At 46.2% G+C, this 16959-nt stretch overlaps 13 non-coding genes and 31 pseudogenes across 13 annotated transcripts; all 44 read right to left on the bottom strand.

Moving 5' to 3' along the window:
* Positions 1-158: 158 nt before the first annotated feature.
* LOC140300772 (5S ribosomal RNA) lies at positions 159-277 on the bottom strand (annotated as a pseudogene).
* A 269-nt stretch (positions 278-546) lies between these two features.
* Positions 547-665, bottom strand: LOC140291876 (5S ribosomal RNA; annotated as a pseudogene).
* A 269-nt stretch (positions 666-934) lies between these two features.
* LOC140298040 (5S ribosomal RNA) lies at positions 935-1053 on the bottom strand. Its single transcript, XR_011913722.1, has one exon. It is a non-coding gene; the product is annotated as a 5S ribosomal RNA (ribosomal RNA).
* A 269-nt stretch (positions 1054-1322) lies between these two features.
* On the bottom strand, positions 1323-1441 carry LOC140296331 (5S ribosomal RNA; annotated as a pseudogene).
* Positions 1442-1710: 269 nt separating this feature from the next.
* Positions 1711-1829, bottom strand: LOC140297389 (5S ribosomal RNA). Its single transcript, XR_011913128.1, has one exon. It is a non-coding gene; the product is annotated as a 5S ribosomal RNA (ribosomal RNA).
* Positions 1830-2098: 269 nt separating this feature from the next.
* LOC140268783 (5S ribosomal RNA) lies at positions 2099-2217 on the bottom strand (annotated as a pseudogene).
* Positions 2218-2486: 269 nt separating this feature from the next.
* Positions 2487-2605, bottom strand: LOC140281051 (5S ribosomal RNA; annotated as a pseudogene).
* A 269-nt stretch (positions 2606-2874) lies between these two features.
* LOC140299323 (5S ribosomal RNA) lies at positions 2875-2993 on the bottom strand (annotated as a pseudogene).
* Positions 2994-3262: 269 nt separating this feature from the next.
* On the bottom strand, positions 3263-3381 carry LOC140301449 (5S ribosomal RNA; annotated as a pseudogene).
* Positions 3382-3650: 269 nt separating this feature from the next.
* LOC140288640 (5S ribosomal RNA) lies at positions 3651-3769 on the bottom strand. Its single transcript, XR_011912179.1, has one exon. It is a non-coding gene; the product is annotated as a 5S ribosomal RNA (ribosomal RNA).
* A 269-nt stretch (positions 3770-4038) lies between these two features.
* Positions 4039-4157, bottom strand: LOC140300029 (5S ribosomal RNA; annotated as a pseudogene).
* A 269-nt stretch (positions 4158-4426) lies between these two features.
* On the bottom strand, positions 4427-4545 carry LOC140278188 (5S ribosomal RNA; annotated as a pseudogene).
* Positions 4546-4814: 269 nt separating this feature from the next.
* On the bottom strand, positions 4815-4933 carry LOC140301165 (5S ribosomal RNA; annotated as a pseudogene).
* A 269-nt stretch (positions 4934-5202) lies between these two features.
* On the bottom strand, positions 5203-5321 carry LOC140282354 (5S ribosomal RNA; annotated as a pseudogene).
* Positions 5322-5590: 269 nt separating this feature from the next.
* On the bottom strand, positions 5591-5709 carry LOC140302994 (5S ribosomal RNA; annotated as a pseudogene).
* Positions 5710-5978: 269 nt separating this feature from the next.
* Positions 5979-6097, bottom strand: LOC140299729 (5S ribosomal RNA; annotated as a pseudogene).
* Positions 6098-6366: 269 nt separating this feature from the next.
* LOC140308476 (5S ribosomal RNA) lies at positions 6367-6485 on the bottom strand (annotated as a pseudogene).
* Positions 6486-6754: 269 nt separating this feature from the next.
* Positions 6755-6873, bottom strand: LOC140302987 (5S ribosomal RNA; annotated as a pseudogene).
* A 269-nt stretch (positions 6874-7142) lies between these two features.
* LOC140310605 (5S ribosomal RNA) lies at positions 7143-7261 on the bottom strand. The gene has a single exon (XR_011916663.1). It is a non-coding gene; the product is annotated as a 5S ribosomal RNA (ribosomal RNA).
* Positions 7262-7527: 266 nt separating this feature from the next.
* LOC140291291 (5S ribosomal RNA) lies at positions 7528-7644 on the bottom strand (annotated as a pseudogene).
* Positions 7645-7913: 269 nt separating this feature from the next.
* LOC140288407 (5S ribosomal RNA) lies at positions 7914-8032 on the bottom strand. Its single transcript, XR_011912157.1, has one exon. It is a non-coding gene; the product is annotated as a 5S ribosomal RNA (ribosomal RNA).
* Positions 8033-8301: 269 nt separating this feature from the next.
* On the bottom strand, positions 8302-8420 carry LOC140275876 (5S ribosomal RNA). Its single transcript, XR_011908589.1, has one exon. It is a non-coding gene; the product is annotated as a 5S ribosomal RNA (ribosomal RNA).
* Positions 8421-8689: 269 nt separating this feature from the next.
* On the bottom strand, positions 8690-8808 carry LOC140297648 (5S ribosomal RNA). Its single transcript, XR_011913365.1, has one exon. It is a non-coding gene; the product is annotated as a 5S ribosomal RNA (ribosomal RNA).
* Positions 8809-9077: 269 nt separating this feature from the next.
* On the bottom strand, positions 9078-9196 carry LOC140296482 (5S ribosomal RNA). Its single transcript, XR_011912968.1, has one exon. It is a non-coding gene; the product is annotated as a 5S ribosomal RNA (ribosomal RNA).
* Positions 9197-9465: 269 nt separating this feature from the next.
* LOC140314436 (5S ribosomal RNA) lies at positions 9466-9584 on the bottom strand (annotated as a pseudogene).
* Positions 9585-9853: 269 nt separating this feature from the next.
* On the bottom strand, positions 9854-9972 carry LOC140298921 (5S ribosomal RNA). Its single transcript, XR_011914517.1, has one exon. It is a non-coding gene; the product is annotated as a 5S ribosomal RNA (ribosomal RNA).
* Positions 9973-10241: 269 nt separating this feature from the next.
* LOC140298529 (5S ribosomal RNA) lies at positions 10242-10360 on the bottom strand. Its single transcript, XR_011914167.1, has one exon. It is a non-coding gene; the product is annotated as a 5S ribosomal RNA (ribosomal RNA).
* A 269-nt stretch (positions 10361-10629) lies between these two features.
* LOC140287193 (5S ribosomal RNA) lies at positions 10630-10748 on the bottom strand (annotated as a pseudogene).
* A 269-nt stretch (positions 10749-11017) lies between these two features.
* LOC140312279 (5S ribosomal RNA) lies at positions 11018-11136 on the bottom strand (annotated as a pseudogene).
* Positions 11137-11402: 266 nt separating this feature from the next.
* On the bottom strand, positions 11403-11522 carry LOC140291765 (5S ribosomal RNA; annotated as a pseudogene).
* Positions 11523-11791: 269 nt separating this feature from the next.
* Positions 11792-11910, bottom strand: LOC140297435 (5S ribosomal RNA). Its single transcript, XR_011913170.1, has one exon. It is a non-coding gene; the product is annotated as a 5S ribosomal RNA (ribosomal RNA).
* Positions 11911-12179: 269 nt separating this feature from the next.
* Positions 12180-12298, bottom strand: LOC140291101 (5S ribosomal RNA; annotated as a pseudogene).
* Positions 12299-12567: 269 nt separating this feature from the next.
* Positions 12568-12686, bottom strand: LOC140300760 (5S ribosomal RNA; annotated as a pseudogene).
* Positions 12687-12955: 269 nt separating this feature from the next.
* On the bottom strand, positions 12956-13074 carry LOC140310395 (5S ribosomal RNA; annotated as a pseudogene).
* Positions 13075-13340: 266 nt separating this feature from the next.
* Positions 13341-13459, bottom strand: LOC140298437 (5S ribosomal RNA). Its single transcript, XR_011914084.1, has one exon. It is a non-coding gene; the product is annotated as a 5S ribosomal RNA (ribosomal RNA).
* Positions 13460-13728: 269 nt separating this feature from the next.
* LOC140301012 (5S ribosomal RNA) lies at positions 13729-13847 on the bottom strand (annotated as a pseudogene).
* Positions 13848-14116: 269 nt separating this feature from the next.
* On the bottom strand, positions 14117-14235 carry LOC140312269 (5S ribosomal RNA; annotated as a pseudogene).
* Positions 14236-14501: 266 nt separating this feature from the next.
* Positions 14502-14621, bottom strand: LOC140291758 (5S ribosomal RNA; annotated as a pseudogene).
* Positions 14622-14890: 269 nt separating this feature from the next.
* LOC140297946 (5S ribosomal RNA) lies at positions 14891-15009 on the bottom strand. The gene has a single exon (XR_011913636.1). It is a non-coding gene; the product is annotated as a 5S ribosomal RNA (ribosomal RNA).
* Positions 15010-15278: 269 nt separating this feature from the next.
* On the bottom strand, positions 15279-15397 carry LOC140269268 (5S ribosomal RNA; annotated as a pseudogene).
* Positions 15398-15666: 269 nt separating this feature from the next.
* LOC140288345 (5S ribosomal RNA) lies at positions 15667-15785 on the bottom strand (annotated as a pseudogene).
* A 269-nt stretch (positions 15786-16054) lies between these two features.
* On the bottom strand, positions 16055-16173 carry LOC140301163 (5S ribosomal RNA; annotated as a pseudogene).
* A 269-nt stretch (positions 16174-16442) lies between these two features.
* On the bottom strand, positions 16443-16561 carry LOC140308465 (5S ribosomal RNA; annotated as a pseudogene).
* Positions 16562-16830: 269 nt separating this feature from the next.
* On the bottom strand, positions 16831-16949 carry LOC140317226 (5S ribosomal RNA; annotated as a pseudogene).
* Positions 16950-16959: the final 10 nt, after the last annotated feature.

Raw genomic sequence — 16959 nt, 5'->3', positions numbered from 1 at the left:
CTGTCGTGATTATTATCTGCAGTTGAAACTGAGAATCTCAGATCACTTCGTGTCTGCCAACATAGCAGCAGCAGCTGAAGATGACCAACTTCCTCATGTGTCACATGGTGATCAGACGTTGCAACAAAAGACATGCAGGTGGTAGAGAGAAGAGAAAAAGCTTACAGCACCTGGTATTCCCAAGCAGTCTCCCATCCAAGTACTAACCAGGCCCAACCCTGCATGGCTTCCGAGATCAGACGAGGTCGGGCATATTCAGGGTGGTGTGGCTGTAAGTAACAATATCTGTGAACAATATGCATTATATAGGTACTGGAATCATACGGTTACTCTATGTAACCAGATAATTGCAGAGAAAAGCTGATATGTAGTGGGCACATCTTAATCCCTGATGTGATTATTACCTGCAGTGGAAACTGAGACTCTCAGATCACTTCGTGTCTGCCAACATAGCAGCAGCAGCTGAAGATGACCAACTTCCTCATGTGTCACAGGGTGATCAGACGTTGCAACAAAAGACATGCATGTGGTAGAGAGAAGAGAAAAAGCTTACAGCTCCTGGTATTCCCAAGCTATCTCCCATCCAAGTACTAACCAGGCACAACCCTGCTTGGCTTCCGAGATCAGACGAGGACGGGTATATTCAGGGTGGTGTGGCCGTAAGCAACAATGTCTGTCACAAATGTGCATTATATAGGTACTGGAATCATACGGTTACTCTATGTAACCAGATAATTGCCGAGAAAGGCTAACTTGTAGTGGGCACATCTTCTTCCCTCTCGTGATTATTATCTGCAGTTGAAACTGAGAATCTCAGATCACTTCGTGTCTGCCAACAAAGCAGCAGCAGCTGAAGATGACATACTTCCTCATGTGTCACAGGGTGATCAGACGTTGCAACAAAAGACATGCAGGTGGTAGAGAGAAGAGAAAAAGCTTACAGCACCTGGTATTCCCAAGCGGTCTCCCATTCAAGTACTAACCAGGCCAAACCCTGCTTGGCTTCCGAGATCAGACGAGGTCGGGCATATTCAGGGTGGTGTGGCCGTAAGCAACAATATCTGTGAACAATATGCATTATATAGGTACTGGAATCATACGGTTACTGTATGTAACCAGATAATTGCAGAGAAAAGCTGATATGTAGTGGGCACATCTTAATCCCTGATGTGATTATTACCTGCAGTTGAAACTGAGACTCTCAGATCACTTCGTGTCTGCCAACAAAGCAGCAGCAGCTGAAGATGACCAACTTCCTCATGTGTCACAGGGTGATCAGACGTTGCAACAAAACACATGCAGGGGGTAGAGAGAAGAGAAAAAGCTTACAGCACCTGGTATTCCCAAACAGTCTCCCATCCAAGTAGTAACAAGGCCCAACCCTGCTTGGCTTCTTAGATCAGATGAGGTCGGGCATGTTCAGGGTGGTTTGGTCGTAAGCGACAATGTCTGTCACAAATGTGAATTATATAGGTACTGGAATCATACAGTTCCTCTATGTAACCAGATAATTGCCAAGAAAGGCTGATATGTAGTGGGCATATCTTCATCCTTGATGTGATTACTACCTGTAGTTGAAACTGAGACTCTCAGATCACTTCGTGTCTGCCAACAAAGCAGCAGCAGCTGAAGATGACAAACTTCCTCATGTGTCACAGGGTCATCAGACGTTGCAACAAAAGACATGCAGGTGGTAGAGAGAAGAGAAAAAGCTTACAGCACCTGGTATTCCCAAGCAGTCTCCCATCCAAGTACTAACCAGGCCCAACCCTGCTTGGCTTCCGAGATCAGACGAGGTCAGGCATATTCAGGGTGGTGTGGCTGTAAGCAACAATGTCTGTCACAAATGTGCATTATATAGGTACTGGAATCATACGGTTCCTCTATGTAACCAGATAATTGCCGAGAAAGGCTGATATGTAGTGGGCACATCTTCATCCCTGATGTGATTATTACCTGCAGTTGAAACTGAGACTCTCAGATCACTTTGTGTCTGCCAACAAAGCAGCAGCAGCTGAAGATGACCAACTTCCTCATGTGTCACAGGGTGATCAGACGTTGCAACAAAAGACATGCATGTGGTAGAGAGAAGAGAAAAAGCTTACAGCTCCTGGTATTCCCAAGCGATTCTCCATCCAAGTACTAACCAGGCCAAACCCTGCTTGGCTTCCGAGATCAGACGAGGTCGGGTATATTCAGGGTGGTGTGGCCGTAAGCAGCAATGTCTGTAACAAATATGCATTATATAGGTACTGGAATCATACAGTTCCTCTATGTAATCAGATAATTGCCCAGAAAGGCTGATGCGTATTGGGCATATCTTCTTCCCTGTGGTGATTATTCTCTCCAACGGAAACTGAAACTCTCAGATCAATTCGTGTCTGCCAACAAAGCAGCAGCAGCTGAAGATGACAAACTTCCTCATGTGTCACAGGGTGATCAGACGTTGCAACAAAAGACATGCAGGTGGTAGAGAGAAGAGAAAAAGCTTATAGCACCTGGTATTCCCAAGCGGTCTCCAATCCAAGTACTAACCAGGCCCAACCCTGCTTGGCTTCCGAGATCAGACAAAGTCGGGCATATTCAGGGTGGTGTGGCCGTAAGCAACAATGTCTGTCACAAATGTGCATTATATAGGTACTGGAATCATACGGTTACTCTATGTAACCAGATAATTGCCGAGAAAGGCTGATATGTAGTGGGCACATCTTCATCCCTGATGTGATAATTACTTGCAGTTGAAACTGAGACTCTCAGATCACTTCGTGTCTGCCTACAAAGCAGCAGCAGCTGAAGATGACCAACTTCCTCATGTGTCACAGGGTGATCAGACGTTGCAACAAAAGACATGCAGGTGGTAGAGAGAAGAGAAAAAGCTTAAAGCACCTGGTATTCCCAAGTGGTCTCCCATCCAAGTACTAACCAGGCCCAACCCTGCTTGGCTTCCGAGATCAGACAAGGTCGGGCATATTCAGGGTGGTGTGGCTGTAAGCAACAATGTCTGTCACAAATGTGCATTATATAGGTACTGGAATCATACGGTTACTCTATATAACCAGATAATTGCCGAGAAAGGCTGATATGTAGTGGGCACATCTTCATCCCTGATGTGATTATTACCTGCAGTTGAAACTGAGACTCTCAGATCACTTCGTGTCTGCCTACAAAGCAACAGCAGCTGAAGATGACCAACTTCCTCATGTGTCACAGGGTGATCAGACGTTGCAACAAAAGACATGCAGGTGGTAGAGAGAAGAGAAAAAGCTTACAGCACCTGGTATTCCCAAGCTGTCTCCCATCCAAGTACTAACCAGGCCCAACCCTGCTTGGCTTCCGAGATCAGACGAGGTTGGGCATGTTCAGGGTGGTGTGGCCGTAAGCAAAACTATCTGTGAACAATGTGCATTATATAGGTACTGGAATCATACGGTTCCTCTATGTAACCAGATAATTGCCGAGAAAGGCTGATGCGTATTGGGCACATCTTCTTCCCTGTGGTGATTATTCTCTCCAGCGGAAACTGAGACTCTCAGATCACTTCGTGTCTGCCAACAAAGCAGCAGCAGCTGAAGATGACAAACTTCCTCATGTGTCACAGGGACATCAGACGTTGCAACAAAAGACATGCAGGTGGTAGAGAGAAGAGAAAAAGCTTACAGCACCTGGTATTCCCAAGCAGTCTCCCATCCAAGTACTAATCAGGCCCAACCCTGCTTGGCTTCCGAGATCAGACGAGGTCGGGCATATTCAGGGTGGTGTGGCCGTAAGCAACAATATCTGTGAACAATGTGCATTATATAGGTACTGGAATCATATGGTTACTCTATGTAACCAGATAATTGCAGAGAAAGAATGATATGTAGTGGGCACATCTTAATCCCTGATGTGATTATTACCTGCAGTTGAAACTGAGACTCTCAGATCACTTCGTGTCTGCCAACAAAGCAGCAGCAGCTGAAGATGACCAACTTCCTCATGTGTCACAGGGTGTTCAGACGTTGCAACAAAAGACATGCACGTGGTAGAGAGAAGAGAAAAAGCTTAAAGCACCTGGTATTCCCAAGTGGTCTCCCATCCAAGTACTAACCAGGCCCAACCCTGCTTGGCTTCCGAGATCAGACGAGGTTGGGCATGTTCAGGGTGGTGTGGCCGTAAGCAACAATGTCTGTGACAAATGTGCATTATATCGGCACTGGAATCATACAGTTCCTCTATGTAACCAGATAATTGCCGAGAAAGGCTAACTTGTAGTGGGCACATCTTCATCCCTGATGTGATTTTTACCTGCAGTTGAAACTGAGACTCTCAGATCACTTCGTGTCTGCCAACAAAGCAGCAGCAGCTCAAGATGACCAACTTCCTCATGTGTCACAGGGTGATCAGACGTTGCAACAAAAGACATGCATGTGGTAGAGAGAAGAGAAAAAGCTTTAAGCACCTGGTATTCCCAAGTGGTCTCCCATCCAAGTACTAACCAGGCCCAATCCTGCTTGGCTTCCGAGATCAGACGAGGTCAGGCATATTCAGGGTGGTGTGGCTGTAAGCAACAATGTCTGTCACAAATGTGCATTATATAGGTACTGGAATCATACGGTTACTCTATGTAACCAGATAATTGCCAAGAAAGGCTGATATGTAGTGGGCATATCTTCATCCTTGATGTGATTACTACCTGTAGTTGAAACTGAGACTCTCAGATCACTTCGTGTCTGCCAACAAAGCAGCAGCAGCTGAAGATGACCAACTTCCTCATGTGTCACAGGGTGATCAGACGTTGCAACAAAAGACATGCAGGTGGTAGAGAGAAGAGGAAAAGCTTACAGCACCTGGTATTCCCAAGCAGTCTCCCATTCAAGTACTAACCAGGCCCAAACCTGCTTGGCTTCCGAGATCAGAAGAGGTCGGGCATGTTCAGGGTGGTGTGGCTGTAAGCAACAATGTCTGTCACAAATGTGCATTATATAGGTACTGGAATCATACGGTTACTCTATGTAACCAGATAATTGCCGAGAAAGGCTGATATGTAGTGGGCACATCTTCATCCTTGATGTGATTATTACCTGCAGTTGAAACTGAGACTCTCAGATCACTTCGTGTCTGCCAACAAAGCAGCAGCAGCTGAAGATGACCAACTTCCTCATGTGTCACAGGGTGATCAGACGTTGCAACAAAAGACATGCAGGTGGTAGAGAGAAGAGAAAAAGCTTACAGCACCTGGTATTCCCAAGCAGTCTCCCATCCACGTACTAATCAGGGTCAACCCTGTTTGGCTTCCGAGATCAGACGAGGTCGGGTATATTCAGGGTGGTGTGGCCGTAAGCAACAATATCTGTGAACAATGTGCATTATATCGGCACTGGAATCATACAGTTCCTCTATGTAACCAGATAATTGCCGAGAAAGGCTAACTTGTAGTGGGCACATCTTCATCCCTGATGTGATTATTACCTGCAGTTGAAACTGAGACTCTCAGATCACTTCGTGTCTGCCAACAAAGCAGCAGCAGCTCAAGATGACCAACTTCCTCATGTGTCACAGGGTGATCAGACGTTGCAACAAAAGACATGCATGTGGTAGAGAGAAGAGAAAAAGCTTTAAGCACCTGGTATTCCCAAGTGGTCTCCCATCCAAGTACTAACCAGGCCCAACCCTGCTTGGCTTCCGAGATCAGACGAGGTCAGGCATATTCAGGGTGGTGTGGCTGTAAGCAACAATGTCTGTCACAAATGTGCATTATATAGGTACTGGAATCATACGGTTACTCTATGTAACCAGATAATTGCCAAGAAAGGCTGATATGTAGTGGTCATATCTTCATCCTTGATGTGATTACTACCTGTAGTTGAAACTGAGACTCTCAGATCACTTCGTGTCTGCCAACAAAGCAGCAGCAGCTGAAGATGACCAACTTCCTCATGTGTCACAGAGTGATCAGACGTTGCAACAAAAGACATGCAGGTGGTAGAGAGAAGAGGAAAAGCTTACAGCACCTGGTATTCCCAAGCAGTCTCCCATCCAAGTACTAACCAGGCCCAAACCTGCTTGGCTTCCGAGATCAGAAGAGGTCGGGCATGTTCAGGGTGGTGTGGCTGTAAGCAACAATGTCTGTCACAAATGTGCATTATATAGGTACTGGAATCATACGGTTACTCTATGTAACCAGATAATTGCCGAGAAAGGCTGATATGTAGTGGGCACATCTTCATCCTTGATGTGATTATTACCTGCAGTTGAAACTGAGACTCTCAGATCACTTCGTGTCTGCCAACAAAGCAGCAGCAGCTGAAGATGACCAACTTCCTCATGTGTCACAGGGTGATCAGACGTTGCAACAAAAGACATGCAGGTGGTAGAGAGAAGAGAAAAAGCTTACAGCACCTGGTATTCCCAAGCAGTCTCCCATCCAAGTACTAATCAGGGTCAACCCTGTTTGGCTTCCGAGATCAGACGAGGTCGGGTATATTCAGGGTGGTGTGGCCGTAAGCAACAATATCTGTGAACAATGTGCATTATATAGGTACTGGAATCATATGGTTACTCTATGTAACCAGATAATTGCCGAGAAAGGCTAACTTGTAGTGGGCAAATCTTCATCCCTGATGTGATTATTACCTGCAGTTGAAACTGAGACTCTCAGATCACTTCGTGTCTGCCAACAAAGCAGCAGCAGCTCAAGATGACCAACTTCCTCATGTGTCACAGGGTGATCAGACGTTGCAACAAAAGACATGCATGTGGTAGAGAGAAGAGAAAAAGCTTTAAGCACCTGGTATTCCCAAGTGGTCTCCCATCCAAGTACTAACCAGGCCCAACCCTGCTTGGCTTCCGAGATCAGACGAGGTCAGGCATATTCAGGGTGGTGTGGCTGTAAGCGACAATGTCTGTCACAAATGTGCATTATATAGGTACTGGAATCATACGGTTACTCTATGTAACCAGATAATTGCCAAGAAAGGCTGATATGTAGTGGTCATATCTTCATCCTTGATGTGATTACTACCTGTAGTTGAAACTGAGACTCTCAGATCACTTCGTGTCTGCCAACAAAGCAGCAGCAGCTCAAGATGACCAACTTCCTCATGTGTCACAGGGTGATCAGACGTTGCAACAAAAGACATGCACGTGGTAGAGAGAAGAGAAAAAGCTTACAGCACCTGGTATTCCCAAGCAGTCTCCCATCCAAGTACTAACCAGGCCCAACCCTGCTTGGCTTCCGAGATCAGACGAGGTCGGGCATATTCAGGGTGGTGTGGCCGTAAGCAACAATATCTGTGAACAATGTGCATTATATAGGTACTGGAATCATATGGTTACTCTATGTAACCAGATAATTGCAGAGAAAGAATGATATGTAGTGGGCACATCTTAATCCCTGATGTGATTATTACCTGCAGTTGAAACTGAGACTCTCAGATCACTTCGTGTCTGCCAACAAAGCAGCAGCTGAAGATGACCAACTTCCTCATGTGTCACAGGGTGATCAGACGTTGCAACAAAAGACATGCAGGTGGTAGAGAGAAGAGAAAAAGCTTACAGCACCTGGTATTCGCAAGCAGTCCCATCCAAGTACTAACCAGGCCCAAACCTGCTTGGCTTCCAAGATCAGACGAGGTCGGGCATGTTCAGGGTGGTGTGGCCGTAAGCAACAATGTCTGTGACAAAGGTGCATTATATCGGTACTGGAATAATACAGTTCCTCTATGTAACCAGATAATTGCCGAGAAAGGCTGATATGTAGTGGGCATAACTTCATCCTTGATGTGATTACTACCTGTAGTTGAAACTGAGACTCTCAGATCACTTCGTGTCTGCCTACAAAGCAGCAGCAGTTGGAGATGACCAACTTCCTCATGTGTCACAGGGTGATCAGACGTTGCAACAAAAGACATGCACGTGGTAGAGAGAAGAGAAAAAGCTTACAGCACCTGGTATTCCCAAGCGGTCTCCCATCCAAGTACTAACCAGGCCCAACCCTGCTTGGCCTCCGAGATCAGACGAGGTCGGGCATGTTCAGGGTGGTGTGGCCGTAAGCAACAATGTCTGTGACAAAGGTGCATTATATCGGTACTGGAATCATACAGTTCCTCTATGTAACCAGATAATTGCCGAGAAAGGCTGATATGTAGTGGGCATATCTTCATCCTTGATGTGATTACTACCTGTAGTTGAAACTGAGACTCTCAGATCACTTCGTGTCTGCCAACAAAGAAGCAGCAGCTCAAGATGACCAACTTCCTCATGTGTCACAGGGTGATCAGACGTTGCAACAAAAGACATGCACGTGGTAGAGAGAAGAGAAAAAGCTTACAGCACCTGGTATTCCCAAGCAGTCTCCCATCCAAGTACTAACCAGGCCCAACCCTGCTTGGCTTCCGAGATCAGACGAGGTCGGGCATATTCAGGGTGGTGTGGCTGTAAGCAACAATGTTTGTCACAAATGTGCATTATATAGGTACTAGAATCATACGATTACTCTATGTAACCAGATAATTGCCGAGAAAGGCTGATATGTAGTGGGCACATCTTCATCCCTGATGTGATTATTACCTGCAGTTGAAACTGAGACTCTCAGATCACTTCGTGTCTGCCAACAAAGCAGCAGCAGCTGAAGATGACCAACTTCCTCATGTGTCACAGGGTGATCAGACGTTGCAACAAAAGACATGCAGGTGGTAGAGAGAAGAGAAAAAGCTTACAGCACCTGGTATTCCCAAGCAGTCTCCCATCCAAGTACTAATCAGGCCCAACCCTGCTTGGCTTCCGAGATCAGACGAGGTCAGGCATATTCAGGGTGGTGTGGCCGTAAGCAACAATATCTGTGAACAATGTGCATTATATAGGTACTGGAATCATATGGTTACTCTATGTAACCAGATAATTGCAGAGAAAGAATGATATGTAGTGGGCACATCTTAATCCCTGATGTGATTATTACCTGCAGTTGAAACTGAGACTCTCAGATCACTTCGTGTCTGCCAACAAAGCAGCAGCAGCTGAAGATGACCAACTTCCTCATGTGTCACAGGGTGATCAGACGTTGCAACAAAAGACATGCACGTGGTAGAGAGAAGAGAAAAAGCTTACAGCACCTGGTATTCCCAAGCGGTCTCCCATCAAAGTACTAACCAGGGCCAACCCTGCTTGGCTTCCGAGATCAGACGAGGTCGGGCATGTTCAGGGTGGTGTGGCCGTAAGCAACAATGTCTGTGACAAATGTGCATTATATAGGTACTGGAATCATACGGTTACTCTATGTAACCAGATAATTGCCGAGAAAGGCTGATATGTAGTGGGCACATCATAATCCCTGATGTGATTATTACCTGCAGTTGAAACTGAGACTCTCAGATCACTTCGTGTCTGCCAACAAAGCAGCAGCAGCTGAAGATGACCAACTTCCTCATGTGTCACAGGGTGATCAGACGTTGCAACAAAAGACATGCAGGTGGTAGAGAGAAGAGAAAAAGCTTAAAGCACCTGGTATTCCCAAGCAGTCTCCCATCCAAGTACTAATCAGGGCCAACCCTGCTTGGCTTCCGAGATCAGACGAGGTCGGGCATGTTCAGGGTGGTGTGGCCGTAAGCAACAATGTCTGTGACAAATGTGCATTATATAGGTACTGGAATCATACGGTTACTCTATGTAACCAGATAATTGCCGAGAAAGGCTGATATGTAGTGGGCACATCTTCATCCCTGATGTGATTATTACCTGCAGTTGAAACTGAGACTCTCAGATCACTTCGTGTCTGCCAACAAAGCAGCAGCAGCTGAAGATGACCAACTTCCTCATGTGTCACAGGGTGATCAGACGTTGCAACAAAAGACATGCAGGTGGTAGAGAGAAGAGAAAAAGCTTACAGCACCTGGTATTCCCAAGCAGTCTCCCATCCAAGTACTAATCAGGGCCAACCCTGCTTGGCTTCCGAGATCAGACGAGGTCGGGCATGTTCAGGGTGGTGTGGCCGTAAGCAACAATGTCTGTGACAAATGTGCATTATATAGGTACTGGAATCATACGGTTACTCTATGTAACCAGATAATTGCAGAGAAAGAATGATATGTAGTGGGCACATCTTCATCCCTGATGTGATTATTACCTGCAGTTGAAACTGAGACTCTCAGATCACTTCGTGTCTGCCAACAAAGCAGCAGCAGCTGAAGATGACCAACTTCCTCATGTGTCACAGGGTGATCAGACGTTGCAACAAAAGACATGCACGTGGTAGAGAGAAGAGAAAAAGCTTACAGCACCTGGTATTCCCAAGCAGTCTCCCATCCAAGTACTAACCAGGCCCAACCCTGCTTGGCTTCCGAGATCAGACGAGGTCGGGCATGTTCAGGCTGGTGTGGCCGTAAGCAACAATGTCTGTCACAAATGTGCATTATATAGGTACTGGAATCATACAGTTCCTCTATGTAACCAGATAATTGCCGAGAAAGGCTGATGCGTATTGGGCACATCTTCTTCCCTGTCGTGATTATTCCCTCCAGCGGAAACTGAGACTCTCAGATCACTTCGTGTCTGCCAACAAAGCAGCAGCAGCTGAAGATGACCAACTTACTCATGTGTCACAGGGTGATCAGACGTTGCAACAAAAAACATGCAGGGGGTAGTGAGAAGAGAAAAAGCTTATAGCACCTGGGATTCCCATGCAGTCTCCCATCCAAGTACTAACCAAGCCCAACCCTGCTTGGCTTCCGAGATCAGTCGAGGTCGGGTATTTTCACGGTGGTGTGGCCGTAAGTAATTATATGTGTGAACAATGTGCATTATATAGGTACTGGAATCATACGGTTACTCTATGTAACCAGATAATTGCCGAGAAAGGCTGATATGTAGTGGGCACATCTTCATCCCTGATGTGATTATTACCTGCAGTTGAAACTGAGACTCTCAGATCACTTCGTGTCTGCCAACAAAGCAGCAGCAGCTGAAGATGACCAACTTCCTCATGTGTCACAGGGTGATCAGACGTTGCAACAAAAGACATGCAGGTGGTAGAGAGAAGAGAAAAAGCTTACAGCACCTGGTATTTGCAAGCAGTTTCCCATCCAAGTACTAACCAGGCCCAACCCTGCTTGGCTTCCGAGATCAGACGAGGTCAGGCATATTCAGGGTGGTGTGGCCGTAAGCAACAATGGCTGTCACCAATGTGCATTATATAGGTACTGGAATCATACGGTTACTCTTTGTAACCAGATAATTGCCGAGAAAGGCTGATAAGTAGTGGGCACATCTTCATCCCTGATGTGATTATTACCTGCAGTTGAAACTGAGACTCTCAGATCACTTCGTGTCTGCCAACAAAGCAGCAGCTGAAGATGACCAACTTCCTCATGTGTCACAGGGTGATCAGACGTTGCAACAAAAGACATGCAGGTGGTAGAGAGAAGAGAAAAAGCTTACAGCACCTGGTATTCCCAAGCAGTCTCCCATCCAAGTACTAACCAGGTCCAACCCTGCTTGGCTTACAGGGATCAGACGAGGTCGGGTATATTCAGGGTGGTGTGGCCATAAGCAAATCTATCTGTGAACAATGTGCATTATATAGGTACTGGAATCATACGGTTACTCTATGTAACCAGATAATTGCCGAGAAAGGCTGATATGTAGTGGACACATCTTCATCCCTGATGTGATTATTACCTGCAGTTGAAACTGAGACTCTCAGATCACTTCGTGTCTAACAACAAAGCAGCAGCAGCTGAAGATGACCAACTTCCTCATGTGTCACAGGGTGATCAGACGTTGCAACAAAAGACATGCAGGTGGTAGAGAGAAGAGAAAAAGCTTACAGCACCTGGTATTCACAAGCGGTCTCCCATCCAAGTACTAACCAGGCCCAACGCTGCTTGGCTTCCGAGATCAGACGAGGTCGGGCATTTTCAGGGTGGTGTGGCCGTAAGCAACAATGTCTTTGACAAATGTGCATTATATAGGTACTGGAATCATACAGTTCCTCTATGTAACCAGATAATTGCCGAGACAGGCTAACTTGTAGTGGGCACATCTTCTTTCCTGACGTGATTATTATCTGCAGTTGAAACTGAGACTCTCAGATCACTTCGTGTCTGCCAACAAAGCAGCAGCAGCTGAAGATGACCAACTTCCTCATGTGTCACAGGGTCATCAGACGTTGCAACAAAAGACATGCAGGTGGTCGAGAGAAGAGAAAAAGCTGACAGCACCTGGTACTCCCAAGCAGTCTCCCATCCAAGTACTAACCAGGCCCAACCCTGTTTGGCTTCCGACATCAGACGAGGTTGGGCATATTCAGGGTGGTGTGGCCGTAAGCAACAATATCTGTGAACAATGTGCATTATATAGGTACTGGAATCATACAGTTACTCTATGTAACCAGATAATTGCAGAGAAAGGCTGATATGTAGTGGGCACATCTTCTTCCCTGTCGTGATTATCATCTGTAGTTGAAACTGAGACTCTCAGATCAATTCGTGTCTGCCAACAAAGCAGCAGCAGCTGAAGATGACCAACTTCCTCATGTGTCACAGGGTGATCAGACGTTGCAACAAAAGACATGCAGGTGGTAGAGAGAAGAGAAACAGCTTACAGCACCTGGTTTTCCCAGGCGGTCTCCCATCCAAGTACTACCCAGGCCCAACCCTGCTTGGATTCCTAGATCAGACGAGGTCAGGGATGTTCAGGGTGGTGTGGCCGTAAGCAACAATGTCTGTGACAAATGTGCATTATATAGGTACTAGAATCATACAGTTCCTCTATGTAACCAGATAATTGCCGAGAAAGGCTGATGCGTAGTGGGCACATCTTCTTCCGTGTCGTGATTATTATCTGTAGTTGAAACTGAGACTCTCAGATCACTTCATGTCTGCCAACAAAGCAGCAGCAGCTGAAGATGACCAACTTCCTCATGTGTCACAGGGTGATCAGACGTTGCAACAAAAGACATGCAGGGGGTAGAGAGAAGAGAAAAAGCTTACAGCACCTGGTATTCCCAAGCAGTCTCCCATCCAAGTACTAACCAGGCCCAACCCTGCTTGGCTTCCGAGATCAGTCGAGGTCAGGTATTTTCACGGTGGTGTGGCCGTAAGTAACAAAATGTTTGAACAATGTGCATTATATAGGTACTGGAATCATACGGTTACTCTTTGTAACCAGATAATTGCCGAGAAAGGCTGATATGTAGTGGGCACATCTTCATCCCTGATGTGATTACCTGCAGTTGAAACTGAGACTCTCAGATCACTTCGTGTCTGCCAACAAAGCAGCAGCAGCTGAAGATGACCAACTTCCTCATGTGTCACAGGGTGATCAGACGTTGCAACAAAAAACATGCAGGGGGTAGTGAGAAGAGAAAAAGCTTACAGCACCTGGCATTCCCAAGCAGTCTCCCATCCAAGTACTACCCAGGTCCAACCCTGCTTGGCTTCCGAGATCAGACGAGGTCGGGCAAATTCAGGGTGGTGTGGCCGTAAGCAACAATGTCTATCACAAATGTGCATTATATAGGTACTAGAATCATACAGTTTCTCTATGTAACCAGATAATTGCCGAGAAAGGCTGATGCGTATTGGGCACATCTTCTTCCCTGTCGTGATTATTCTCTCCAGCGGAAACTGAGACTCTCAGATCACTTCGTGTCTGCCAACATAGCAGCAGCAGCTGAAGATGACCAACTGACTCATGTGTCACAGGGTGATCAGACGTTGCAACAAAAAACATGCAGGGGGTAGTGAGAAGAGAAAAAGCTTACAGCACCTGGTATTCCCAAGCAGTCTCCCATCCAAGTACTAACCAGGCCCAACCCTGCTTGGCTTCCGAGATCAGACGAGGTCGGTTATTTTCACGGTGGTGTGGCCGTAAGTAATTATATGTGTGAACAATGTGCATTATATAGGTACTGGAATCATACGGTTACTCTATGTAACCAGATAATTGCCGAGAAAGGCTGATATGTAGTGGGCACATCTTCATCCCTGATGTGATTATTACCTGCAGTTGAAACTGAGACTCTCAGATCACTTCGTGTCTGCCAACAAAGCAGCAGCAGCTGAAGATGACCAACTTCCTCATGTGTCACAGGGTGATCAGACGTTGCAACAAAAGACATGCAGGTGGTAGAGAGAAGAGAAAAAGCTTACAGCACCTGGTATTTGCAAGCAGTTTCCCATCCAAGTACTAACCAGGCCCAACCCTGCTTGGCTTCCGAGATCAGACGAGGTCAGGCATATTCAGGGTGGTGTGGCCGTAAGCAACAATGGCTGTCACCAATGTGCATTATATAGGTACTGGAATCATACGGTTACTCTTTGTAACCAGATAATTGCCGAGAAAGGCTGATATGTAGTGGGCACATCTTCATCCCTGACGTGATTATTACCTGCAGTTGAAACTGAGACTCTCAGATCACTTCGTGTCTGCCAACAAAGCAGCAGCTGAAGATGACCAACTTCCTCATGTGTCACAGGGTGATCAGACGTTGCAACAAAAGACATGCAGGTGGTAGAGAGAAGAGAAAAAGCTTACAGCACCTGGTACTCCCAAGCAGTCTCCCATCCAAGTACTAACCAGGTCCAACCCTGCTTGGCTTACAGGGATCAGACGAGGTCGGGTATATTCAGGGTGGTGTGGCCGTAAGCAAATCTATCTGTGAACAATGTGCATTATATAGGTACTGGAATCATACGGTTACTCTATATAACCAGATAATTGCCGAGAAAGGCTGATATGTAGTGGGCACATCTTCATCCCTGATGTGATTATTACCTGCAGTTGAAACTGAGACTCTCAGATCACTTCGTGTCTGCCTACAAAGCAACAGCAGCTGAAGATGACCAACTTCCTCATGTGTCACAGGGTGATCAGACGTTGCAACAAAAGACATGCAGGTGGTAGAGAGAAGAGAAAAAGCTTACAGCACCTGGTATTCCCAAGCTGTCTCCCATCCAAGTACTAACCAGGCCCAACCCTGCTTGGCTTCCGAGATCAGACGAGGTCGGGCATATTCAGGGTGGTGTGGCTGTAAGCAACAATATCTGTGAACAATGTGCATTATATAGGTACTGGAATCATATGGTTACTCTATGTAACCAGATAATTGCAGAGAAAGAATGATATGTAGTGGGCACATCTTAATCCCTGATGTGATTATTACCTGCAGTTGAAACTGAGACTCTCAGATCACTTCGTGTCTGCCAACAAAGCAGCAGCAGCTGAAGATGACCAACTTCCTCATGTGTCACAGGGTGTTCAGACGTTGCAACAAAAGACATGCACGTGGTAGAGAGAAGAGAAAAAGCTTAAAGCACCTGGTATTCCCAAGTGGTCTCCCATCCAAGTACTAACCAGGCCCAAACCTGCTTGGCTTCCGAGATCAGACGAGGTTGGGCATGTTCAGGGTGGTGTGGCCGTAAGCAACAATGTCTGTGACAAATGTGCATTATATCGGTACTGGAATCATACAGTTCCTCTATGTAACCAGATAATTGCCGAGAAAGGCTAACTTGTAGTGGGCACATCTTCATCCCTGATGTGATTTTTACCTGCAGTTGAAACTGAGACTCTCAGATCACTTCGTGTCTGCCAACAAAGCAGCAGCAGCTCAAGATGACCAACTTCCTCATGTGTCACAGGGTGATCAGACGTTGCAACAAAAGACATGCATGTGGTAGAGAGAAGAGAAAAAGCTTTAAGCACCTGGTATTCCCAAGTGGTCTCCCATCCAAGTACTAACCAGGCCCAATCCTGTTTGGCTTCCGAGATCAGACGAGGTCAGGCATATTCAGGGTGGTGTGGCTGTAAGCAACAATGTCTGTCACAAATGTGCATTATATAGGTACTGGAATCATACGGTTACTCTATGTAACCAGATAATTGCCAAGAAAGGCTGATATGTAGTGGGCATATCTTCATCCTTGATGTGATTACTACCTGTAGTTGAAACTGAGACTCTCAGATCACTTCGTGTCTGCCAACAAAGCAGCAGCAGCTGAAGATGACCAACTTCCTCATGTGTCACAGGGTGATCAGACGTTGCAACAAAAGACATGCAGGTGGTAGAGAGAAGAGGAAAAGCTTACAGCACCTGGTATTCCCAAGCAGTCTCCCATTCAAGTACTAACCAGGCCCAAACCTGCTTGGCTTCCGAGATCAGAAGAGGTCGGGCATGTTCAGGGTGGTGTGGCTGTAAGCAACAATGTCTGTCACAAATGTGCATTATATAGGTACTGGAATCATACGGTTACTCTATGTAACCAGATAATTGCCGAGAAAGGCTGATATGTAGTGGGCACATCTTCATCCTTGATGTGATTATTACCTGCAGTTGAAACTGAGACTCTCAGATCACTTCGTGTCTGCCAACAAAGCAGCAGCAGCTGAAGATGACCAACTTCCTCATGTGTCACAGGGTGATCAGACGTTGCAACAAAAGACATGCAGGTGGTAGAGAGAAGAGAAAAAGCTTACAGCACCTGGTATTCCCAAGCAGTCTCCCATCCAAGTACTAATCAGGGTCAACCCTGTTTGGCTTCCGAGATCAGACGAGGTCGGGTATATTCAGGGTGGTGTGGCCGTAAGCAACAATATCTGTGAACAATGTGCATTATATAGGTACTGGAATCATATGGTTACTCTATGTAACCAGATAATTGCCGAGAAAGGCTAACTTGTAGTGGGCAAATCTTCATCCTTGATGTGATTATTACCTGCAGTTGAAACTGAGACTCTCAGATCACTTCGTGTCTGCCAACAAAGCAGCAGCAGCTCAAGATGACCAACTTCCTCATGTGTCACAGGGTGATCAGACGTTGCAACAAAAGACATGCATGTGGTAGAGAGAAGAGAAAAAGCTTTAAGCACCTGGTATTCCCAAGTGGTCTCCCATCCAAGTACTAACCAGGTCCAACCCTGCTTGGCTTCCGAGATCAGACGAGGTCAGGCATATTCAGGGTGGTGTGGCTGTAAGCAACAATGTCT

This window comes from Leuresthes tenuis, unplaced genomic scaffold (assembly GCF_036924035.1).
Source record: "Leuresthes tenuis unplaced genomic scaffold, fLeuTen1.0.hap1 SCAF_1, whole genome shotgun sequence".
Lineage (NCBI taxonomy): Eukaryota > Metazoa > Chordata > Actinopteri > Atheriniformes > Atherinopsidae > Leuresthes > Leuresthes tenuis.
The sequence above is the reverse complement of the archived record's forward strand: the minus strand, read 5'-3'. Positions and strand labels throughout refer to the sequence as shown.